General features: G+C 48.2%; 1 protein-coding gene across 1 annotated transcript in view; it reads right to left on the reverse strand.

Moving 5' to 3' along the window:
- LOC122382886 (protein O-mannosyl-transferase Tmtc3-like) overlaps positions 1 to 20,639 on the reverse strand; it is an 81,007-nt gene extending 60,368 nt beyond the window's left edge. Inside the window, exon 1 of the mRNA XM_043368785.1 lies at positions 20,438 to 20,639. The gene's annotated coding sequence lies outside the window, so the exon portion shown is untranslated. The remainder of the gene's footprint in view (positions 1 to 20,437) is intronic.
- Positions 20,640 to 23,878: the final 3,239 nt, after the last annotated feature.

Consider the following 23,878-nt stretch of genomic DNA (forward strand, 5'->3'; position numbering starts at 1 on the left):
TGCATAGCGTACTTGTCCTTGGCAGCCTGTCGTCTGCGAAAAGCAGTGAAAAGTTCATCTGTCTGCTGGTGTTTTTGAAACGCTCCCAACTCATTTTTTTAGATATCAGAGAGACGGGCATCTACAAACAAGTGAAGTGTTGTACTTCATTACTAGGCAAATAGCAATGCAATTGGAGGAGGCGTTATTAAAAATAAGTTTTCAGCCGCTTTACTTTAATTTCCTTTACGATATATAGCGCTCGGGACTGAAGGCATGCATCACTCAACATTGATTTGTTGTTCAATCATTCAATGGCCAAGCTTTAGAGCAACAAATATGTATCATCAAATCGCATTGGTCTTCATTTCTCTTTGTCCCGTACGTCAAGATTTGCCAGTTTATTTCGGCATTCATCTTCAGTGCGAAATTATTCTTGGATTGGATACCAACTAACGACCGTTAGACGCCGGACAAAGGACATGCTTTCGCCCTTATCTCCAACAAATGGCGCCGGCGAAGGAAAGTACGCCTGGCGTCCCATATGCCAGACTGGGGCAGCGGCGGGTCATTTCCGGACGCCACTATAACCTCGTTCTTCCCCTCGGAGCCACGACATCAGCACCGCAAATAACTCTGGGGAATTCCTACTGCACGTTTATCTCGAGTTAAACTGACCAATGGTCATCGTGGTGAGCGAAATGGCGAGACGGTCCAAAAAGCCTGACTGTTGGTAACACAGAACGACTTAACGCCGTGTACATAAGCCGACGTTATGATCCGTCGAATTGCCGCTGCGTTTCCCGGCACCTAATCAGTGTTGTGCAGCTGATCAGACGGATAACACTGACAGAATAATCAACTCAAGTGTGAAAGCTACTGGGTTGGGAGAAAGAGGGACGTGAATGACAGAACATTGGCACTGGCACTGCACCCGTTTCCATTCGCAACGAGCAAACGCCACACGCAGAGTTCATGTAGGTTAACTCAAGCGCTTCATACATATATGTGCAAATTATAGTCCTGGCTCATGTATTGATCAAAGTTCTCGTTGGAGGCAAGGTACGCATCCGGGAGGAGATACGAGGTGTATTGCTAAGCAAAAGCAAGGCTCATACAGCGTATAAGAAGTGAAGGATCTTCACTTCTTATAGCTACCTTGTTGCCTTATCAGGGACCCGTCAAATGATCAGTCACTTGGTCTATGACCAGATATTTGCAATCGAAGAAGTCTTGGAGCTACAGATCCAGCCTAGACTGGTTGAACACCCGCAGTAACCTCGCCGAAAATAGCCCGTTTTTCCAAAACTTCATTAAAAAGGATGAGTCTAAAAATGGTTGACATGCCGGATCAGACCAGGTACAATCGATATTCGATGCCATCTTGTTAATTTTAGCAACAACTAAGCTATCTTTCATCGTTCACATGCGAACTTAACTCAAATTGGGTGCAAATCGACCTAACTAGTGAGCGAGAGTGTCATGAACTAAACCAGAGTTTTGAGGTGCGAAGACGGCAACTGGGGTCCGAGAAAGTGCGATACCTTCCAAGAAGAGTATTAGAAACCAACACCACGTCTACTTGACTCTAATCCGCGGCCTCGGCCAGCTTCAAAATCCCTTCAACATAGACAGTAGGTGACACCTGTCGACCTCCCCGGTGCCTCTGATGTCCCCCGGTGACCTCTGTCGTCCCCTGGTGACCTCTGTCGTCCCCCGGTGACCTCTGTAGTACCCCGATAACCTGTGCTGTCCCTCGGTGACCTCTGCCATTCCCCGGTGACCTCTGGCGTCCCCGCTGACCTCTGTAGACCTCAGAGGTCACTCACCTGTGCGCAGCAGGAGGTCGGAAGCACGCGGTCGCCGCGGGATCAGGATCCCGGCACATCACTTACCACTAATCCTCGACGTGGTGCGAGTGCGGGAGAGTGGGGAGGAAAGGAGAGAGGGGAAGGGAGGGATAGAGGAGCGGGGAGAGACCGGCACCCCGCGAAATCCTGGCTTTGTCGGTTCGGTACCCCGTCGTCAGGAACGAGTTCCTTCTCCCAACAAGGAGGGCCACCGAAGTCATTGACAGACTGTCGGCCGACGGTGGCAAATGGCAATGGGGGAGAGGATTTAGTGGGTAGGAAGTTTGCCCTGGTGCAGTTGGGGTGGTGTCTTCTAAAGGTGCTCACTGGCCCTTTTTGTTTGGTGAATTGATCGTGCCGAGGAAATTCTGACAATCATCACATCTCCTCTAAACGGCGCCGTGCTGTGCTCAAAAGTCCCACTTCCCAGAACCGTCCGCTCTCTCGGTTTATGGCCGAGATGGCTGGCGGAGACGTTGTCGCGTGCACATCTAGCCCCGGTGACGAGTCCTCTCGCCAGGAGCGGCGACTGCAATCCGGCGGGTCTTAGCCGACCGCTCTATCGGCGATCGGTCCGAATCGAGGTCATTCGGATTCAGATGAGATCGAATCAGATGAGAGCGGATCCAGGGAGTGTAGCCAGATGACATCAGATGGGATCTTACAGATGAAATGAGATCTTCAAGCTTTACTGCTATACCTATGATCGAGATGACCCAATGTAATGAAGAAAGCTTCATCCCCAAAACAGCACTTAAAAGCTGACTCGACTCACGTTCATCACCTCCCAAAATGCCCAGACGATGTGACGTAGTTTTGATGACAAGACAGGCTTCCAACAAAGTCTGTTTGTCACCAACTAAATTTATAAGGCTGACATGTTTGAGTGCTCGCCTAAGTCTACATGGCCAACTTTGACACAAATATTTGGCGACGTGTTGTACAAAGAAATACAAGACTCATTCTTCAGCTCTTAGGAAGGCGGCTCGCATCTAAGTACTGACACCAAAGTATTTACTTGTCCGCATCCGCGTCCAACTTTCCACTCATTGTCTGTCAGTGCCCCCCAACATACGAGTTGCGCCCTCACCAGCGTACCCGGACCGCCCAACTTGTCTCCTGGCGAGGTAAACTTACAGGGCTGGACAGTGCGGCAGGGAGTCCGCCCTCTCCGTCTCCAGGCCGTCAATCACCCAGAGGTGTCACCGGACCTGGTCACTTGGCGGAACCGAACCGCCGCCGTGGCCTCGTTCAAGGTCAGGTCGAGTCGCGGCCGGGGGCGGGGACGGGCGAGCAGTGCTGGTCGGTCAATACTGGTGTCCCGCCACAGTTGGCTGACAGGCCGCGGCATGGCTACGGTCGGTCCAGCACGACTAGGTCCGCCAGAGAGGACCAGAGTCTGACCAGAGGACCACGGACTCGCGGATTAGCGGCCCACAGAGCTGGTGAGTTGTAGGGTCAAAGGAGCAATGAACTTGCCGGGCGGCAAAATCAGCGGCCAGCAGGACCAGCGTATATTGCAGGACCATGAGCCACGCTCAAGACTTATCGACCATACTCCAGACAAGCAGACTGGCTTTTCGAATTAAAGGCTGCGGCCTGCAAGAGAACAAAGCCAATGGTCTCACTGAACAAATATGTTTCGGCTAAAATTCGACAAAGTGACTAACAGGGCTACCAAAATGATGGAAGTTTGCCAAACAATAAAATATGATGAAAATTAATTAACATCTACAGAACCACTACAACAGAAAGTGCAAAAAATACTGCCTCTTTTCGGCGTCACTGGTAGAACGAGGAATGGGTACAATTCAATATCAGATTATAGCAGCAATGTATCACACAATCAACGAATGTCATACATCTCCCAAATCATAGTGCATCGTCACATGATTGCTACAGCTAAAAAAGGAACCTAACTGGCCTCACACGATGCTCCAGACAGCGCCGTGCCGGCTGACTGCGAGTGATTGATTGCGTCATCGACACTGCTGCCCGGTGATACGGCGTGACGCCTCTGAAAGCAGACTCTGCGGCCGATGTGGCTACGTTTTTAATGCAGCCGTGAATCATTTATCGCGGCCGCCGGGCGCCGCCACATCACATCAAACATGCACCAAAACACAGCGTGACGGTGGCGTGCCGGTGGCTGGTGATGGCGACTGTGCCACAAGGCCAGACAGAGCCACTCATTCTACCGAACCGCTCGCCCGCTGGCAGTGATAGGGGCGAACCGCGGCGACACGCGGTCTGCTGGGAAAAGGCGGCGCTTGAACAATCTCTCCGCTTATTGTCCCCGCAAGTATAATTTTATTGCCAACACAAGTAAACCTTAGTCATTGCTCCACTTACGTACTGTATACCATATTCCTCCAATCTTCTCCTCATCCAAGAGTATGCTCTTTTGCGCTATCGCCCTGCATCCCCATTCCGCTAATCCAGATTTGTAACTCAATTTAGTAACATCTATCTCTGAACCTGTGACCACAATCAGTCTGTGAGTGACACCCCGACCGAAATCCCTCAATCCCCTCCACTGTCGTGTCCGGATTTGCGGCGTCCATGTGAGACAGGTCGGCCACCAGCCTGACACCGTCTGCCGTCGCGGGGGCAGAGCACCCTGACCGATGGCGTCGCTCCGCTGCCTGGCCGCGGCGAGCCGCCGTAACCGGCATCAAGTCACACCATCCGTCCTCAGACGAGACCCGGGCTGTCCTCGGGGACACGAGATGTCCTCGGGGACGCGAGCTGTCCTCGGGGACACGATATGTCCTTGGGGACACAGCAGGGCTACAGGTGTCGGGCGGGGACCGAGAGAGGTTCACATCGCACTGGCCGGGATGTCGGCAGCGCGCAGCGGGGAACGTTTTTCCTCTCCTATCCAGCCCCTCTGAAATGTCTGCTTCCGGCTTAACGAGGCTGAATGCATTCCGCAAACTCCGACTGGAAGTGTGTATTTGTCCAAGTTAAGCTCACGGGTGAAAAATGCGACGAGAATGGGCCGAGAACAATAGCGACTAATGACATTGAATGAAAACAGAGGTCTTCTTGTTCGCCTGACGGCTCAATCGGGAGAGAACGGCTGAATGCACTGGAGCGGCATTCTTCCCAAAGAGTTGCTTTGAGTACAATGGTAGTTCGGAACTTCTTGAGAAAGGCGCATGTTGAGGGAAGAAGACAGTCAATTGGGCTTCGTCAGCGCCGATTGAGTTACACCGAAAATACGTGTCCTTTTAATGACTCGAAAATAAAGTTTTATAGCGCGTAGGAAAGTGCCACACCCCGTTTAATTTGTGACACACCTCAGTAAATTACACACAAGATCAACACTTCAATTTTAAATGACAACTGCGCGTAAAACAGGATAGCATGCAACGATGTTGCAAACATAGTTTTCACAGCCACACGAAGGAAATAGTGATCCCAACATAAACGTCAAGTTTGTAACCTAGACGTTACTAAAGCGTAATTTACATGCTTGCGCCAGCTCCGTTGCGCTGTTTCATTACCAGTAAGAAGGGCGTCAGCACCGGAGCTGGTTGATAATGATACTGTGCGTTAATTAGATGGGCCTCGGACGGCTGTTGATTTCGCGAAAACGCGCTGCGCCGGTGATGCGAGGAAAACCACTCCGGAAATTGGACACGCGCCTACCTATTCCATTATTCCAATAACCTGCAACCCATCCACCCTGCAGTGTTTATTCGTCGAGCAAAAACCACCAACCTAGTGCGGAATCTACCGAGGTTTCCGGGTAGTCTCCATTCTCGAGCTAACCATAGGGGAACGCCTTATCTGGTTTAATGGCCGCGAAATTAGAACATCACGGTAGGGTGCAATCAACGCTAGCCAGAGCGAAAATAGCAGTTTGTGAGAACGGAAACGGAAAAATATAAGCGATATCGTGCAAGGATATCACGAGATAAGAAAATCAGGCAGACATGCGACTTGCGAGTGAATAAATGGAGCACAAGATGAATAAGATTTAGATAAGAATACGAGAGATATTGTGACGAGGACGTAGTTAGCGATAAAAAGCTTACTAACAGGTCGCGGCCCATACTACATACATGAATGATGACAAAGACGTAGAAAAACACGCAACTACAGAGTAAAAACAAATAGGGTGAGCGAGCAGCACGGAGCAGCGCGTTTCTCACACATGAGCTGTGCACACAGTGGCGTTTTAGCGGCCTGGTGCCCGGTGTTGACCGGTCTGTCGGTTACGGGTCGCCCAGAGCCGACCATTGTGTGCTGGCGACGGCTGTGCAGCGGCGACAATACCTTCATCAGTCGCTCGTTTTGTCGTGCCGGCGCTTTCTTTGCTCGACAAACAATGCTGGCGGCGCGGCGCCGCGGAGACCGGCGATGGTGCCAGGGCGAGGGGAGGAGTGATCAGAGGTGCGTCAGAACCGTGCAGGAGGCACAGGAACTATGAGTCGAGAAAAAATAACGTGAGCAATCGCCTTAGCTTTGGGATTGACGGTAAGTAACAAATAAAATGGAAAGTTAAACGCGAAATGGCTGCGGGGAAAAAATGTTTTGGGCATTAGAGACATACCAAAACGTCATGTCTATTCCATTAATCGTTTATACTATCAACGAGAAAGTGCATTGCATTGAATAGCCGTCAATATTTCATTTTATAGCAAAATATGTTGATTTCGTCGCAGCTAGTGACAACATAAAGTGATGAACCAGAACTTCAGTAGTAAGCAACCGATCCCAATCCCTGTTCTAATTTCACAACTTAGGTGAGAAATCCATAATCCATCCAATGGGATGAGAAATCCATAACAGAACATAATTATATTATATTTAACCACTAAAAAGTTACTCGTCCGATCATAAATACACCGAAATTTCATGACATTTCAGAACAACTCAATTTCTACAATGTCCCTGTAATAGCAGCCCTACCTTCCCATTTATCAACGAACTTCGGCTGAGCTCCTGCGCCGTTCCGTCACATTAGTGTTGTCACTTTTCATCTGAGACTGAGATTGGGACAATTTTCCCAGCCAAAATGATCGATTACCGTCACGATGTTAAATATAGTATGAAATAATAGAGCTCTGCGTGATTGATGTGGCAGCTTTGCTCAGAAGAAAAATGGCCGAATTATTTCTGACGTGTTTCGTGTCCTTACTTCTCGAATCTTCCGAGAAAAGTAACGGGGTAAGAACAAAGCCTTAACTTACCTGGTGAACCGTGGAAATGTTTAAGTAACGGACAACGGTACAATTTTGAATTATGGACTTGCAGCATTTCTTTGAAATTTTATTGCTGCTCTTTCTGGCTTGTCCAGAACTAATGACAAATAATTTCAAACGCCTGAAGTTGGAAAGAGGCAAATATCTGTCACATCCCTCCTAATAACCGCATTCATTTCTCTCACAGCAGCCACCGCGGACATCCCAATGTTTTCTGGACCGCGTGTGCTGCGGTGGCGGTGGGACAGGCTCCCCAAATGACCCGCTCACATATCACATCACTTCTGGATGGCCGAGCGCAGAATCAGCTCTCGCCCGGCACAGTCGGACCGATCCATCGCCAATATGCTCGCTCCGATGCTTGCAGGTCCCTCCCACTCTCCCTCCCTCCCCTTCCGTTCCGTCCCCCACGATAACGAGGCGGCGGGTGACACTCACTCCGTGTTCGCAGCGACGGCATCGGCAGCTTCTTAGCTCGCGTCAGCGGTGCAACAGCCAATCAGCGCTCCCCGGGGCCAAAACAGCTCGTTCCGGCCGAACACTGTAATCAGTGTAGCGTTCACACGACAAACACGCCAATAACGTTGGCGACCTCCCCTCTCTCGTCGCCGATACTCTTTTCTTGCCTGTTCCCTAGAGCTATTTTCTACGCTCCTTCTCGTCGTTTCGTTGCTGGCTCTCTTTCTCTTATAACTGTATCCATTCTCGTTTACCAATCTCCTTATTTTATCTAATTTCTAAAAACATCTGCACTCCAATCGTAGGAACCCTTTCCCTCACTGCTCCCATAAGCGTAACTTTATATCTCTTTGTGGGTGCTCAAGCACCCCCAATCCTGAGCTCAGCACCCCCTGCCTTCTTAAAGCACCCCCAGCCTCCTCAAAACATTCCCAGCTGACTCAAGGCCCTCAATAATCAGAATGTCCATCTCCTAGTACTGTAATGAGCCCAGTGAATCATGCAAATACTATGCTTACTCAATTCAGTGACTAAGAGAATATACATTGAATAAATCACCACAAATTAAGATGCATGACATTTGTGTTAACATTACATACATCTGATATTATTAGGGGCCCGGGAACCATTTTCAAGTTGGGGGGGGGGGGCGAGCCTAAAATACCTGACATGATGCATATCATTTCAAGTATGAGAAATACCGTATGTGTCACCAGCTGAAAAAAATGAGCATTTGACGTTGTTTTTTAGCGATCTCAGGTTGAAATACCACGCTATGAGGCGGACGCTTCAACTTGACAGGTCTCTCTCGTGATGATTTGCAGAAAATGTCCAGTCGTTTTACGCCAGGCTATCGAAGGACGTGTTCAGACGTCAGTGACTTGTGTGCACGACAAGGACAAGGTGGCTATGAACAGAACCAAAGCAATTTACAATTACAATTTATGAAACAGTGGCATAGCTAGGGGTCTAAGGGGACACGTAGGGTAAGGTGCCTAATTAGCGACCCCCTTAATTTGAACCGTCATTGCTCACGCTCTGTGGGTGCCACTGTGTTACTGGCTTCATTTTCGGAGAGATCGTTCATTTTTCTATTAAAATATAGTCATTTTCTGCCCCAATATTCACTAACTTATTTGTAGTGAGCGTTTCGGCAAACCATTGCAAAAAACGCTAATAGGGAACTCTTCCCGATTAGCGACCGGGGAGGGTCGCTAATAGGTCTATGGGTTTCCCCATATTAAAAATGGCAAAAAAATGCGACGCCTTAAAAGATGAAATATGATCTAAAAAAGGTGACCTATACGCAAAGCACTCAATCACTCGAACAGGAACGTTTATCCAACACATTTACGTAAGTAAAAACTGATCACGTGATGCACCGAAGGCGAAAAGAAGGCGGAAACCCAAATTTTGCGGGCTATCTTGTATGATATTCGAGGTCCGCGCTGAATTCGGCACCCCTGCAGTCAGTGACGACATTTGGCATCCCCCGCCACACATTGCAAGCTTCAGGAACACCTCATTTTCATTTCTCTCTTTTCCCCTTTCTTTCCCTTCTTGAGCTATTTGCGACCATGTCGGGCGCAAATAGGAAATACTAGGGTTACCCGCGTGCTCCGCAACGCGAAGAGGGGTTATTTTTTACCCGTGGGCCGTGGGTATTGGGTGGTCTGTGTCGATTTGGTTGGTATTCATTTTGTTCAATTGCTTTTTGACGGCCAAAACAAAAAAGATACATCGCATCGAGGTGCCCGTGTCGTATTATCATGCGTTCTACCTAAGAATGATTCGAAAACTGGCGTGAAGTCTTTTGAGGGCCATCGATGAATTTCGCTAAAAATGACAATGTAATGGTTTGGAACATTTACATTTTTAAGAATACTGTTGCTTATAATGTAAAAATGAAGAGTGAATATTGGACAGAATTGAATGCTCTATCCAATGGTACCATATTCAATTGCCAAAGGTATCAGGTTATGCAGCAAACCCCGTGTGATTAATAAAGTGGCACAAAATTGACAAACACCATTTTCTCCTGTGATTGGCACCACCTTAATTTGGATCAATCAGCTTTTCACAATTTTTATATGAGAGGCGGTACCTTTCTCTTGCAAATAGGCGTTGATTCAACTCGCTCCATTAAACGGTCACCTAAAAATAAAATTAATTCCAAAATCCCTCAAAAACCGCAATTTTTCAAATAAAAGTGCCCTCTCCGGTGCACGTGGCGCGTGCTATCCTCTGCATTGCACACCATTCAATAGCCCGTTCAATTCTGTACACGATGCTGTTTTCCCCGTGCCGGTCGGACCCCTGGTCACCAAGATATTGCACGGGAACTGGACCCGTGTCGGCCAAAATTAGCCGTTTTCGCCCGATTTCGCACGCCGATTTATACATGTAAAGTCTATGACGCGAATTTGCACTTTTTGAGCACGCGCCACGCGCTCCCTATCAATCCGATCGAGCTGAGACACCTCAAAGGCACGTCGCGCATCCTTGATCTATAAGTTGTGCAAATTTCACCGGGCTAGGTGCAACGGTCTGGCCTGTAGTCCACGCAAAGCAGCACCAAGTCGGGACCTCGGTAACGGACAGACGCACCCTCCTCAAATAGTAATATAGATGAGTTGCGACACATTTTTAAACGCCATGCTGTGCACAGTTGAGCGATTCACTATGGGAAAACGGCAATCAATTAAAAAAGGAATGTCGATTCAGAATAAAAAAGGTGCATCATCCTAATGTGCATCGCTTTTCATCAGAGAGGGCCCAAACACACACGTTTTGGATAAGAAACTCGTCATTTTTATTTAAACTCACCTGAAACGTCCCACCAGAAACATCGACGACCGGAAAATAATTAAATTTGATAACCAAAGTATGGCTGACCTTTTGACGATGTTTTTACCCCGTTTTCTCATGCCAGTTTTCCTGTAGGGAGGTAGGTCGCAAATCGGAAAGGGTCGCTAATTAGGCACCTTACCCTACCCCCTCCCCCCCCCCATCGAGTTCAAAGGGACCCTCGGGTCCGAGAGGCCCTGCGGCACCATTTGACCGCTGAGGGTTAACGATGGCCATATTTCTACTCAGAAGGGCCCCGTGGGGCTCGTTAGAGCACCTCATGGGCCCTAAATAGCAACACTAAGGTCTCCATAAGGGCCCCACGCCGACTTCTGAGGGCCTCTTGCGGCTTTTAAGGACACCTCGGTGGTCTTCAAAGGCCTGTTAAGCCTGAAACAGACTCTTTCCGCAGTCAGGAAATCGCATGCGAGAGTCTATTCAAATACATGGAAGCACGCTCGCATCAATCGCACGCACCTCCCGCGAGCGATTGATGCGAGAGGAATTACAATGTATTTGAATAGGCTCTCGCATGCGATTTCCTGAACGCGGAAAGAGTCTACTTCAGCCTTTACTGGCCTCTGAGAGGTCTTACCGGCCTTTGAGGGGACAGTTCTAGGGGCATTTTCTACCTGTGATGGTCCCACACTTATTTTTCTAAGGGCCCCATAACGGCAACTATGGGGCCCTCGTCGGTGCCTATGAGGGCCCACACCGGTGTCTCTGAGCGTTTCACACCCCTAACTGAGTGTCTACACCAGTGCCTATTAAAGCCATATATCGGCGGCTCTGAGGACCCAACAGTCAACACCTGTGCGTCTAAAGGCCACCCACTGATGACTTGAGGGCCCCACAACGGTGACCCTGAGGGTCCCACCGGCGTCTGACAGTACCATGCCGGTCTCTTAGGACCCCGTGCAGGACTTCTTCTGCCGGCCTAAGCCCTAAGGACCCCTTGCCGGTCACTGAGACCCCCTGCCGGCTTGTAGAGAGTTCGCGTCAGCAGCTCTAAAGGCCCCACACCCGTCTGTAACGGCTCTACACCAGCGTCTATGAGGGCCCGGAGCAACGCCTGTAAGGACCCTCATCGGCGCCTCTGAGAGAATCACACTAGCACCTCTGATCGTCCACACCGGCACCTGCATGGCGGCCCCACACCGGTGCCTCCCTTACCGGCGGCTCTGAGGGCCTTACGCCGGTGATTCTGAGGGTGCCACCGATAACTCGACACCTTTTTTTAAACCCCACATTTGTTCTCCGGTGAATTTCAGATAAGTTGGTTAGAGACCTTCAAAAAAGGTACAATCACTCGATTTTTCTCAAGTTTGTCTGTCTTGGCAGATAAAGCAATACCAGAACAGGCCTACGAACACACATATTTGATCAGGATCGGACGGTTGGACACTTTTAAAAGGAGATCTTTCGTGCCTCCCGGAAATTCACGGGAGAGCAGATGTGGGGTTTAAAAAAAGGTGTCGAACTGAAGGCACCACACAAGCCCTTAGTGTAGCTGAGCTTTAATCCCATACCGGCCCTCCGAGGGCGCCACGTCAGTGCACTCATTGCCCCACATCCCTCCCTCACATCCGGAGCGGGTAAACTGTGTTATACCTATAGCAACGATTTTACCACCGTTGTACAGTCTGTCTTAAAAGTACCGCGCAAAGTGGCGGTGGATCCATCAAGCCTGACCGAGAAAGGGTCTGTTTTAATTTGAAAGTCACCGACCAATTGACCTAAGGAATGGACGAGGATGTCAATTGCTTCGGTGACCCAAATTTAGCACGCCCTTCCTCAGTCAGGCTCGATGGATCCACCGTCACTTTGCGCGGTACTTTTAAGACAGACTGTACGTTATGTATTTCTCAAAGTTGACTCAAAATGGTCCAGTACAAAATCTGGCCTGCCAAACTTATGGCCAAGGTCAGGCCCAAACACGTTTTGGGCAATCAGTCTCAGTCCATGACTCCATTCTTCGGCAACTATACGGTGCAAGGCCGATACTGTAGAAACTTGCAATTTGTACCCTTGACCTGACCTTGACATTGACCTCAAACTTTAAATCAAGTACATGTTTTTAGTTATTCGTGATGAGATCTTTCGATTGGCGTTTGAATTTTCCAAATCGGACCATTAGTTCGGGAGATGACAGGGGGGTAAAATTTATCCCCCCCCCCCCCCAGCCCCGCGCGTTCGGCTGGAGACCCCAGCCCCGCGCGGGTTAATGCATTGGGTGAGCCAAAATTGTTTTACAGTGGCGCTATTAAAACAAGCTCTCGAACCGATTAAACATCATTTCTTGCATGATGCCTGATGGCTACAGTAAAAAAGAACAGCTAAAAAAAACTACAAAAACTATGGCATGCCTTTCTGAAAGCTATTAAGCACCCCCAATAATTTTTGGAAAACTACACCCATGACTGCTCCCTTCCCTTTTAGCTATGTCAGCTTTGTTTAAATTATCCGTGCAAGTTCCGTCTATTATTTTAGGCTTATCCTACAAAATGTTATTATTGACGACCCGGAGTGTTTCATCTTTCGAACAAGAGTTACAGGTTAAACCACGCTCATGCACTAACATCTATCCGCCACAACTTGCCCCACGCAGTCACGCACATCCGCACCTCCTTATGTAGCTGGTCGCTCTGCCTGCATCCTTTTCCACCCCTGTTTCTGTCTCCCCAGTCCCGAATTCCGCTCACTTAGTCGACGCCAGCGGAGACGGCGCCCATAGTGTTCGGGTAATGGTCGCTGCCGAGAGGCCGGTGGCGACGACGAACGGCGGCGCGGCGGCGGCGATAACGGCGCTGACGGCGTAAGTGGCGCGGCGCGACGATCGACGACGCGTCGCTTTCGTCGCGGCGTTGTGGCGTCGGGTAATGAGGCGCGCAGTTGGTGCCGCCACACCGCTCAGCCGCGACTAATGAGGGCAGGGCCGGACACTGGCCGCCGGTACGGGCTGGTACGGCGGTGGTAGGACTGGTACCGATTGGTACAGCGGGGACACGAAGCTGGTACGAACTGGCACGGACTGGTACGGCGGTGGTACGGATTGGTACAGCGGTGGTGCGGACTGGTACTTACAGAGTGTTACGGCAAATATACGAGCTGGTACGGACTGGTACGGCATACTACGGACTGGTATAGTCTGTTCCATATCAAGCTTGCAGTTGGAGTTTCTTCGGCAGATCACTCCTCCGCTCAAGAAATTGCGTCTTAAAATGTAAGAGCTGTATATACAGAAATCACGCACTGTTTTCAGCAGGGCACTTCGGCTGCAAACTTGAAACGGAACAGAGTATACGGACTGGCACGGACTGGTACAGCAGTGGTACAGGACTGGTACGGCGGTGGTCTAGTACAGACTGGAATGGTGGGTCGCTGGCATGGCCAATGGCCATGTAAGTACGTACGGGGCTGGCTCGGACTGAGAGATCCTTGATCAGATATAAAGCGTTTTTTTTTTTTTTTAGCAAAACGGGAGCGGGAAAAACAATACACAACACTCAAAGCTACCATCCGAGCCACCTGAACGCACCTGGATACACCGCCGGTTTCCGCGTGCCATCGACCGTTCACTTTCCGCTCTGTCTGGGTCAAAGTTGTGGAACAAAGTTGCGGCCAGTTCCAGCGCGCCGCGCCGTTTAAAGTTTCCAGCACACGTAAGCTGTTTACCGGCGAAGAAACGGTAATGAATGGGAGCGCCGCTCGCTAAACAAACCTCCAGTCCGCCAGAGCGACTTAAGAGCGATAAATGGAGAGACTTTTAAAACGGTATTCGGAAGATGTTGTTGAGGACCAAATAGCGATCGGCACGTATAAATGTAAAAAAGAAATGTGGGCCAGACGTCATGTGTAGTCTGGAATTGCACAAAACGATTGGCAAGAACCATGAATGCGGAGGATTATGGATGCGCGCAAGTACATTTTAAACTTTCCACTAAAGAAAATGAGGCATATTGCGGCGAAATGTTGCACCTACTGAATTTTCCAACATGTGTTTACTAGGTACCAAAGTAAGATTGCTCATTTGAACATGTGTTCATCAGAACATCTGAATGTCGATAACAAAAACTGGATGCAATATTCCAGGAATATGTCTTTCTTTGTTGAACTATGCATTGGATAGAGGACAGATAAAGACGCAACCACTTGCAAAAAAAGTGTTTCGAGCTCATCAACACTTCAAGCTTTCAAGATTTATATTTGTGTTGTGGCAAACAGTCAACTGAACAAGACTTAACAGGAAGCGATCAGGTAAGTGATTACGGCATTTCAACGTCAGCCAACACGACAGAAATATTGCAGGTTTGGAAGAAACGTTGCACTCGTTCTAATATTTGTTTTCTTTTTCGTGTGTTTTTGTTTCTTTAAAGGATTTTCTGCCGCCGACACCAAAGATTAGACCCAAAAACATTGCTGGACCATGAGCAGAGTATCAGCAGTAATCGTCTTACGCTAATCATAAAACGTCAAAAGTTCGCTCATTATTCAATAAAATCGCCATCACGGCGCCGCTAATTTGTTTCAGCCCCGAACTTCGGAGCATTAGCCGGGAGATCCGCACTGCCCAGGAGCCGTAGAAAGTCGATCGGGATTGCGTTCCCTATAGCCCGTCGACTCGCAAGTCTCCAGTCCAGGCTCAGTTCACCTTTCCCAGCCATCAGGGGGCTCTACTTCTGTCTCCGCCATAGCCGATATAGCGGTGTTTCAGAATATCACGAGGGAGCTGTTTGCATTGCCCTGCACTCCGATGGGGCCGAATATCAGGCCACAACAGGAAACCACAGCGGGACATGAGACTCCGGAACGGCCAGAGAAGGAGCAGCAGGCGTGAGAGACATGGAGGAAAAGACGTAAAAGGAGACGTTGAAATGTCGGCAATGCTGTTGAAATAGTCCGGAAATGCCAAGAAACTGTAAAATAAGGGTATTTTTCATACGTTGCTAACGAATATGATAACAAAGGCTGGCATATACGAGACTTCCGGCGTCGAATTTGTCAAGATAAATTTTTCTATATAAATAAGTATATAAAGCAATTTCCTACAATTTTCTCGACTAGAGAAACACATGGCTCTATTCCATTAATCATAACACATCATTCTATATAAACAATATCTATACACCTATCTAGCCACGCCTTTGCAATGCTCCTATTTGCATTCCTCTATATAAATAAAGTAAATATAGCAAATGCAAAGGAACCCATAACTGGAAAATATGTTGATTGGATACCAGAACGGACAAGAAATGACTTCAATGGCTTGTGAAACATGAAAGGTAGATTATTACACACTTAACGTGATTGCAAGGCTCCAAGGTGCGAAGATATAATTTTGCTAATAACATGTACCTACACCTAAAGGCAATCAATGTCACCGGCCATTTGCAAAAAAAAATAATAATAAATAAACGCTGTTGTGCACCAGCTTGGCAAAACGACGAATAGATGAAAACCCCAATCCTTTTGCATTGAGACACAGAGAAAAAGTTTCTTATTTTTATAGCATATGCACGTCGCAATCAAGGGGAAGAAAATGGGGAAGAAAAATAGAGAGAGAGAGAGAGAGAGAGAGAGAGAGAGAGAGAGAGAGAGAGAGAGAGAGAGAGAGAGAGAGAGAGAGAGAGAGAGAGAGAAAGAGAGAGAGAGAGAGAGAGAGAGAGAGAAAGAGAGAGAGACAGAGAGAGAGAGAGAGAGAGAGAAAGAGAGAGAGAGAGAGAGAGAGAGAGAGAGAGAGAGAGAGAGAGAGAGAGAGAGAGAGAGAGAGAGAGAGAGAGAGAGAGAGAGAGAGAGAGAGAGAGAGAGAGAGCACCTAAGCGCCTTAGGCTCCTTTGTCTCCGTCGGACGGTGGTGTCACTAAGCGCCCGAGACGTGAAAGCGATTCCAGACCGCATTGGAATTGCAGGGAAGCTCCTCGTCTCGGCTCAGAAACAATATTCCGGGCCGGCGCGAGTGAGTCGAGCTGGTTTAAGCTTTGACAGGCCACATTTACTGATCTGTCGAATAGGACAGCTCCATCCGGGGGCCCGAGCGGAGGCTTTTCACGCTTTGAACCGGCCGGGATAGCGCTGGCAGCGGACGGATCAAACGGGTGATTGGCCGGGGGTCGGACACCCGCGCTCCGTCTGACTGGCCGCTCCCCGGAGAACCGGTGGCCCAGAGGACAAACATATCAGACTGAGACCCGACAATGAGATGGAGCGAGCTAGACGAAGCGTGATGGAGTCGAGTCGGCTCCGGCGAACCGCCGACACTTAGTGATATTGAAATATGTAAATCGGGGAGCCAGACGAGATATAAGAGCCGAGAATAGCTAATATTTGACCAGAGGAGGCAGCCAACTGTGCGGGGAACATATCCTTACGGAAAGTGCAGTCTTGAGACAGTGGATGCAGTACTTCGAAAATGATTATCTTCTAAAAGAGTTGTTATAAAAAGTCGAAACATCTATTTCTTGGTTGCGATTAAATGTATATGACAAAGCATATTACCTACAAGTTGTTTTCAGACATACCAAATGGGGTTTACGATTTACGAATTATGATACCCTTCTGAGAAGCCGAGAGGGATAGCTATTGAATCATGAACAAATTAAATCACTTATTTCAAGTATGCATTTCACTGACACACAATAGACACATTTTGTACAAGCGAATGCAGCACATACAAGGCGATCGTTGGCCTTACGTACCTAAGTGTATTTTTCTATTTACTTTACGTTGAGACTTTCGAGGATGAACTCCGCTTTATGCAGCAAATATGCCTTTCTAAGCTTCTGGAAAATGAGCGTGCATTGTTCATTCCACTACTAAGTCCGTAGGGCGTAGACCTTTTCAAAATAACCAAATTACTCACTACCCTTCACTTGCACAAGTTTAAGCGGTCCAAAGACATTGCGAAGCCACGCACATTTCAACTTCCAATTGGTCCAGCGTTCCAAAACCAACCAGCCGCCTAAATTGCACCCTAAGAAAAATGGGCACCTCGGAGAGCGCACTAATCGCCACTCGGTCTAAGCAGGTTGGTCGAACATCAGAAAGTTGTCAAATGTTTGCTCATAAGTTGAGGCGTTCCCATGTAGTCGGGTAGCGCGGCGAACAAACTGGGAGCCGTTAGCGAGTTAATGTAGCGCGGCCTGTGGTCATCCTGAGGTCATTTATCATCGCGCGGTGGCCAGAGCACTCGTGCCGCCGAAGCAGGAAGGTAGCCCAGTGGAACGGAACCTCGGCGGAATGGCCAGGAGTAAGTGGACGGAGGTAAACGAGGGCAGTTAGACGATTAGCCAAATGGGCTGAGTTCGAAGATTATGGACATAAAGGCTAAAATGGTATGCTTGAGGTTACAAGTTGACACTCAGGTGATTCACGGATAAATGTCAGTTTTTCACCAACTCATTACTCGGTGCGGTACTCATAAACTGAAAAGAAAAAACTGAACACGACGGAAGACAAGCTCTAACGGAAGTGGACAACTACCGACAAGGAAATACTTTGCGATGTGCGTCACACTTATTTTTGTTAGATGTTGCAGGCAAATAACCTTGCATAACCCTCGCCCATGTAGGGGGGGGGGGGGTTGGTGCAACCCCCCCCTGAGGTTTTTCTTAGCTACACGCCGAACCGTTTCAGATAGCCTGCTCAAATTTTCAGTACCCTATGGGGCATCCTTTGCGCAACTTTTGGTATTTTTTGTCAAGGTCATGTCAGGTCACGGAGTTATGACGTCATAAAGGGAACAACCTCCGGCCAGATTTACGCCAAATTGGAGATTGCTTCACATTGGTATAAATGCCGACTGACCTGACACACTGATGGATTGTTTTAGAATCATAACTGGCTGATTTGACATTGGCACAATGTCCGTTGACCTTTTCAAGGTTACTTAAGGTCAAGGTCAGGTCAGTGACCTCGGTTGACCTGTAATGACTTCTTGCACTTGTATGTCTTTTCGGGGTATTTTGATGCCCTGAATTCGAATTTGCTATCCATTTCAGGCATCGTCGGTTGTTTCTTGTAGTCCATTTTGGGTCAGGGTCAGGTCAGTGACGTCACACGCCTGACGTGACCCATTGCACAAATGACCTTGCAGACTTCCGATGCTCCCAACGCATCATTTTTAGAGTTATGACATCGAAATATGCACCAAACGATAGAGAATTGATCAAGGATCACAATAGTGAAGGTTTCAAGTCGATATCTCTTACCGTTTTGCCGCAATCGGAAATCTGAAAAAGTTAGATTTTTCCGAAAATTTGACCTTTGACCGGTCATAAGTAGGTCAAATGTTGACCTAGGACCAAAAAATATACCACCAATCGCGAGATCTCGTTGAGAGCAATCCGTTGGTCTTTTCCGCTAAGCTCTACGACGCTCCGTTTTCAAACGCCAGGGGGGGTCGCACCAACCCCCCCCCCCCCTGCATGGGCGAAGGTGGCAAAACACCGTTTACGGGCGAGGGATAATAGGCGTCTCCATCAATAATGTTTACCAGCTACAGGTCCACAGGTATGGCGAACGACCTTAAGAATCCACTTCAAAACATCTCGTCTCCAAGAATTTCAACAAAAATAAGCAACGCGAGGGTAATGTGAGCTGGAGCAGTGAGGTTCGTGTGGTTTTGAAAAGATTTTTGAGCGCTCTCGCTATTCTAAAGTACGCACAGGTCCAGAGAGAACGAGCCTCCGAAAGCAGCAAACAGGACTCGATGTGCACATCCAGACACATACCTATACCACTGACAGACCTCTCGCCTTTGCTGGTTTCCAGCTTCAACAGTCAATCTGCCCACGCAGTCCCTTCTGAGCATAATCTGAGGCCGATTCCTATTTGTAGCGATCTCTATGCTGGATGGCCCGCAAGGTAGCTGATCTCGAATTCATTGAATGTTTGCAGCGTGCTTGAAAATCATCCCAATTTCGCGAGATGGTTGAATCGGTAAAATGGTCTAGCATCAACAGCATCGTGATCTTAAAGTATCAGCTGAAACTCGTTTACCTCTATAGGTATGCCTTCTTTGATCTTTCCCACTCTATCGATCGATATATTTAATAGCAGCATGGTTCCAGCAAATTACATTTATGCACGAATGTATGACCATCAATCAGAAACCCGCTTATATCTAAAGATCGCTTAGGCTAGAAACTAGAACTGAGACGGATTACAGTACTCCTCCCGAAACAAAAAGAATAAAATCAGCGTCCTTAAAAAACCGACATCTGTTGGCCTCCAGGTGCTTCCGCAAATCATATTCATGGTGAAGACAAGCCACTTCGTCTTCTTGGCTGAATAAATTTTTGTTCTTTATGAGAGCATTTCTTTCGCAAACGTTTCTTTGGCATTTCTTTCGCATTTCTTTCGCAAACGCGAACGAAGTCCGAAGATGAAATGGCTTTTTTATTCCTATTCATTTGGACATCCATAATCAATACCGGAATATCAATCATAGGAATCAAAAGTTAAGGATGGTCAGTGAATACAAATGTCAGGCGTGTGTACCTAAATGTGTTTATTGATATGTTGACCACCATCGTCCGGTCGTCCTATACTATTCATTCATTTTCTCATGAACGTAAATGTCGGTTGCAGATGAGTTACTCTATTTAAACATTTCTGAATTATCCGAGACAGAAGCAAAAATATTGTCGTCACTATTGCGATCAAAGATGATTGGCATAGTCACCTGGCCCCATACCTCCCCGGACCCCGCGGCATCGGCAGAGGGGGCGGGGACGTCTGTGAACGGGGCGCGGAGCAATCACCGAGCCAAACCTGTTGCATCGCGAGACGCAACGCCAAAACATCAGACTGCGACACAGACGCGAATAAAACCGAGGACCGCTCACTTTGCCTCAACACTGCGTTAGCTTGCCAAGTGTGCCGAGTACAGAACCAGGCGTCCTATGCGACTCACTTTACACCACTGAACACACATCGCTAAAATTGTCGTGGGAGCCAAGATACAAATATATACCTAATCGAAGCATTCCGAGTCTTTCTTATCTTAGGAACGACGGATCTTCATTATCAACACAACACACACGGTCATACACCTATCAAAAACTGGTACTGCATAACATGCGGGACTGACCTGGGTTGGATCCGTTCAGCTCAGCATCGTTTTTCACCAAATGACGCGTCGGCCAGCTAGCAGCGACTTGACGAGACTCAAGTCCTCAGCACGAGTCGATGCGGCAAGCCAGAGTCACGAGCGAAGACGTCCAAGTCCTCTATTTCCCACCTGACCAGGTCACGAACACTCAGTCTACACGTCACGGGCCCTCACCACTCCAGTGCCGCGCCGCCACTGCCGCGGTCCAGGCGGTGCGTATGATGCCTTGGCCCGCGCTTCGGCGACCGACGGCATTCTGCTGCGACTGCCGCGCCCCTGGCGGCTGCGACGCGAAACTCGTCGCAGATCAACAAGTTGGACGGAGGGCGGGGGGCAGTTGGAGCTCGCTCGTCGCCGTTGATCTGTGCCGGGAGGCTCATAAGCTGCAGTCGGGATAATGAACACAGATGATGAGGTCCTGAGAGGTTAAGATGGAGAATGACGGCCCTCCCTGGTGGCGCTTAGAGTTTGGAGTCTCAGACTTCAAATTCAACGAGGGCGGAACCAATCCTCTTACAGAGTGCTTCGAAAGCTTTCAAGTCGAGAGCATTTTGTTGTATGAGGCGTTTACGCTTTCGCGTGGGTATCCAATTCTAGACGCCCTCGATGATAGGAAAGCAATTTCAAACGCCAAAAGGCAGACAAAAGCACGAAATTGGAAATCGATCTCTGAGCTTTCTTATAAGGTCCGGCTCAGACCGCCTCAATACCCTCATACAAAATACCTTAATTCGAAGGGAACGGGGCTGCTTCTTACGCCAGATGCTGTATTCAATACATAGATATCAGACCAGTGGCAGTCAGCTCCTGCCTCCTGAACGCCACAGACGCTAGACGTTATAGGTATTGGAAGGAAGTCGGAAGAGCATTCAGCCTGGGTCTCGCTTTCAAGTCTCAAGTGTGCTTGTTCGTAGGTAAAGTGTATATCCAAAGATATTGTCAAATCACTCACGTTGGCCGTAGCCAAATATCACGATGTGGCAAAATACAGCAGTGAAGAGGAACGATTCTCCTTAGCTACCATTTCGACATTACACTGAAACTTGAAAGTTTTTATTTATGCACGTGGGAGACTTTACTTACAGTCATCCATATATCTAAGTGTTCATCATTGTCGTTGAGAAGTCCTTATCCTTGCTAATTGATTATTTGCGTGGCCATGGATATGACTATAATACGCAGTGTGCACTGTGTGATCGTTGCTCTATGGCCGTTGATCTTACCCGAAATCCAAACGAATGACCTCCCAAGCTGGGTACCTACCCACTACCTACTTAGCATCGCTGCGTCTCGTAACGGCCCAGCGGCCCCAGCGCTGTTTTTTTTTTCTTCTTAAAAAAAAAACTAGCCCAATCAGAGGAGCCCAAAGGAGGGAGGCATCCTCGTTTCCTCCTCGGTCCTTGCCTAGGGTAAAAATGTTGAATGTGTTTATAAAAACCGATTGGTGCGGCGAGGGCTCACTCGTATTATTCCGGAAATGAACATTAAGCAAGGATCTGATCGGCAAACGAATTTTGTTTAGCTAGGATAGTCAGCTGATCATAGTCAGCTGATAGCTCAGCTGACGGGTACAACTCCAGAAGCTCCGTCTTTATTGATCGGTTACTTAGTGTTTTTGAAGTGATGAAGGATGAAGACAAGTAATTTGTGATTCGCTATCATCATTGTGTCATAGGCCACAATTGCAAGCTTGACAATTTTGGTGGTGACGACAAAAAGTGATATTCCGTTATCCACGCCTTGTGAATGGTTGAGAGGCCTCTACTTCTCTACGTTTCTTTTCTTGCTCAGGAGTAATTGCTATCTTTGGCATACCTTGTTCGCACAAGAAAGGTTCGAGGAACGCAAGGCCGGGAAAGAGAATGTGACTTTAAATGGAAAATGAGGAAAAAAGGGACTCAAAATAAGGTAATTTAAACGATTTTCATAAGTTTTATGGTTTGTGCACTACTACAAACTCACTTGGCCAACTCCTACCAACAAAACGTGACGTCTTTAGTGGAGAACTTTCATTGTGCAATATGCAATAAGACAACGGACGTTATCCATACAGCATCATGTTCGGTCCGGTTTGGAGAACATTTGTTTTGATACTGATTACCCTGAGATGTTTCATTGTTAGCACCGAACATCCAGAGTACAGTCCCCTCAAAGCAAGACTGGTACAAAATGTCGGAATGTTACCCATGCCTCCACGGATGCGATCGTCCCATGCCCACAGAAGATTTAGAAGTTCAAAACTGTACCTGACCGTGCTTCTACTGATACTTTCTGGAGACATTGAGATAAATCCAGGACCGATACAAGTCATGGGCTCCAGGGATGATCAAAATATGAGGAATGATCAAAATGATGCAACTGAAAACTTTCTTCTAAATCGGACCAAGGCACTTCAAAAGAAATTTGATAGCTTGGATCGACCCGACTATTCGATCACGAGTCGCGATGGCATGCAGGTTACCATGAAGCTCAATGCTGCTCTCTTTGAAGTATTTAAGAACGAGTTTGGGAAGCTCATTGAACACAAAGGAATCAGAGTAACTGATCAAAAAAGATCGCATGACCGTACTCGGCTGATAACCAAGTTCTTTGCCAAAATTGAGTTCGAGACTTTGAAAGTGGCCATGACAAGCTATTTTACTACTTCAACTGTTCTCATTCAATCTAACCAAACAGGGCCTGATGGATTGGGAGCAGCCATGATTTTTACGACGTCACACTTAGTCCCCTTCCTAGATCAGCTGACTTCAAGGTTCCAGATGCCTATCATCCGCTCGGATTTGAAGCAAAAACTTCAGAGGTTGATTAAAGATGAGTCAAAATTGTGCAATGTATGTGAAATGCCGCTAACATTCAAGACGCTTAGAGGAAACAAAACAGCCGGAGTACTGCTTTGCGCAGCCAGTATGTGCCAGAATATGTCGCACGTAACTTGCACCCAAGATAGGCGGAGTGATAACTGGCTGTGTTTAAGCCATCACGCACAACCTAAAATGCTCTCTTCGAAGATACTGGAGTCGATCCCCGTTGCAGCTCAAAGTGCTGGCGGACCTTATAAAGGGCCGCCTGCACCGCCTCTGCCTGTGGCACCGGAGCCGACACTTGCTCAGCGAGAGAGGTCACCTGCTCCCCTGGCAGTGGTATCGGAGCCGACATCGCCTCTGTCTATGGCATCGGAGCCGTCCTCTGGCCGGCTAGAGGAGTCAACTGCACCGCCGCTGCCTGTGGCACTGGAGCCGACCCCAGGCCAGCCAGAAAGTTCACCTGCACCCCTGGCAGTGGTATCGGAGCCGACAACGTCCCTTCCAGTGGCACCAGAGCAGCGAGAGAGGTCGCCAGTTCCGTCCCTGCCCGTGGCAAATGTACCGGCACCGCCCCTACTAGTGGCACCGGAGCTGACCATTGGCGAGCCAAAGGGGG

This window comes from Amphibalanus amphitrite, unplaced genomic scaffold (assembly GCF_019059575.1).
Source record: "Amphibalanus amphitrite isolate SeventyFive unplaced genomic scaffold, NRLGWU_Aamphi_draft 000149F_arrow, whole genome shotgun sequence".
Lineage (NCBI taxonomy): Eukaryota > Metazoa > Arthropoda > Thecostraca > Balanomorpha > Balanidae > Amphibalanus > Amphibalanus amphitrite.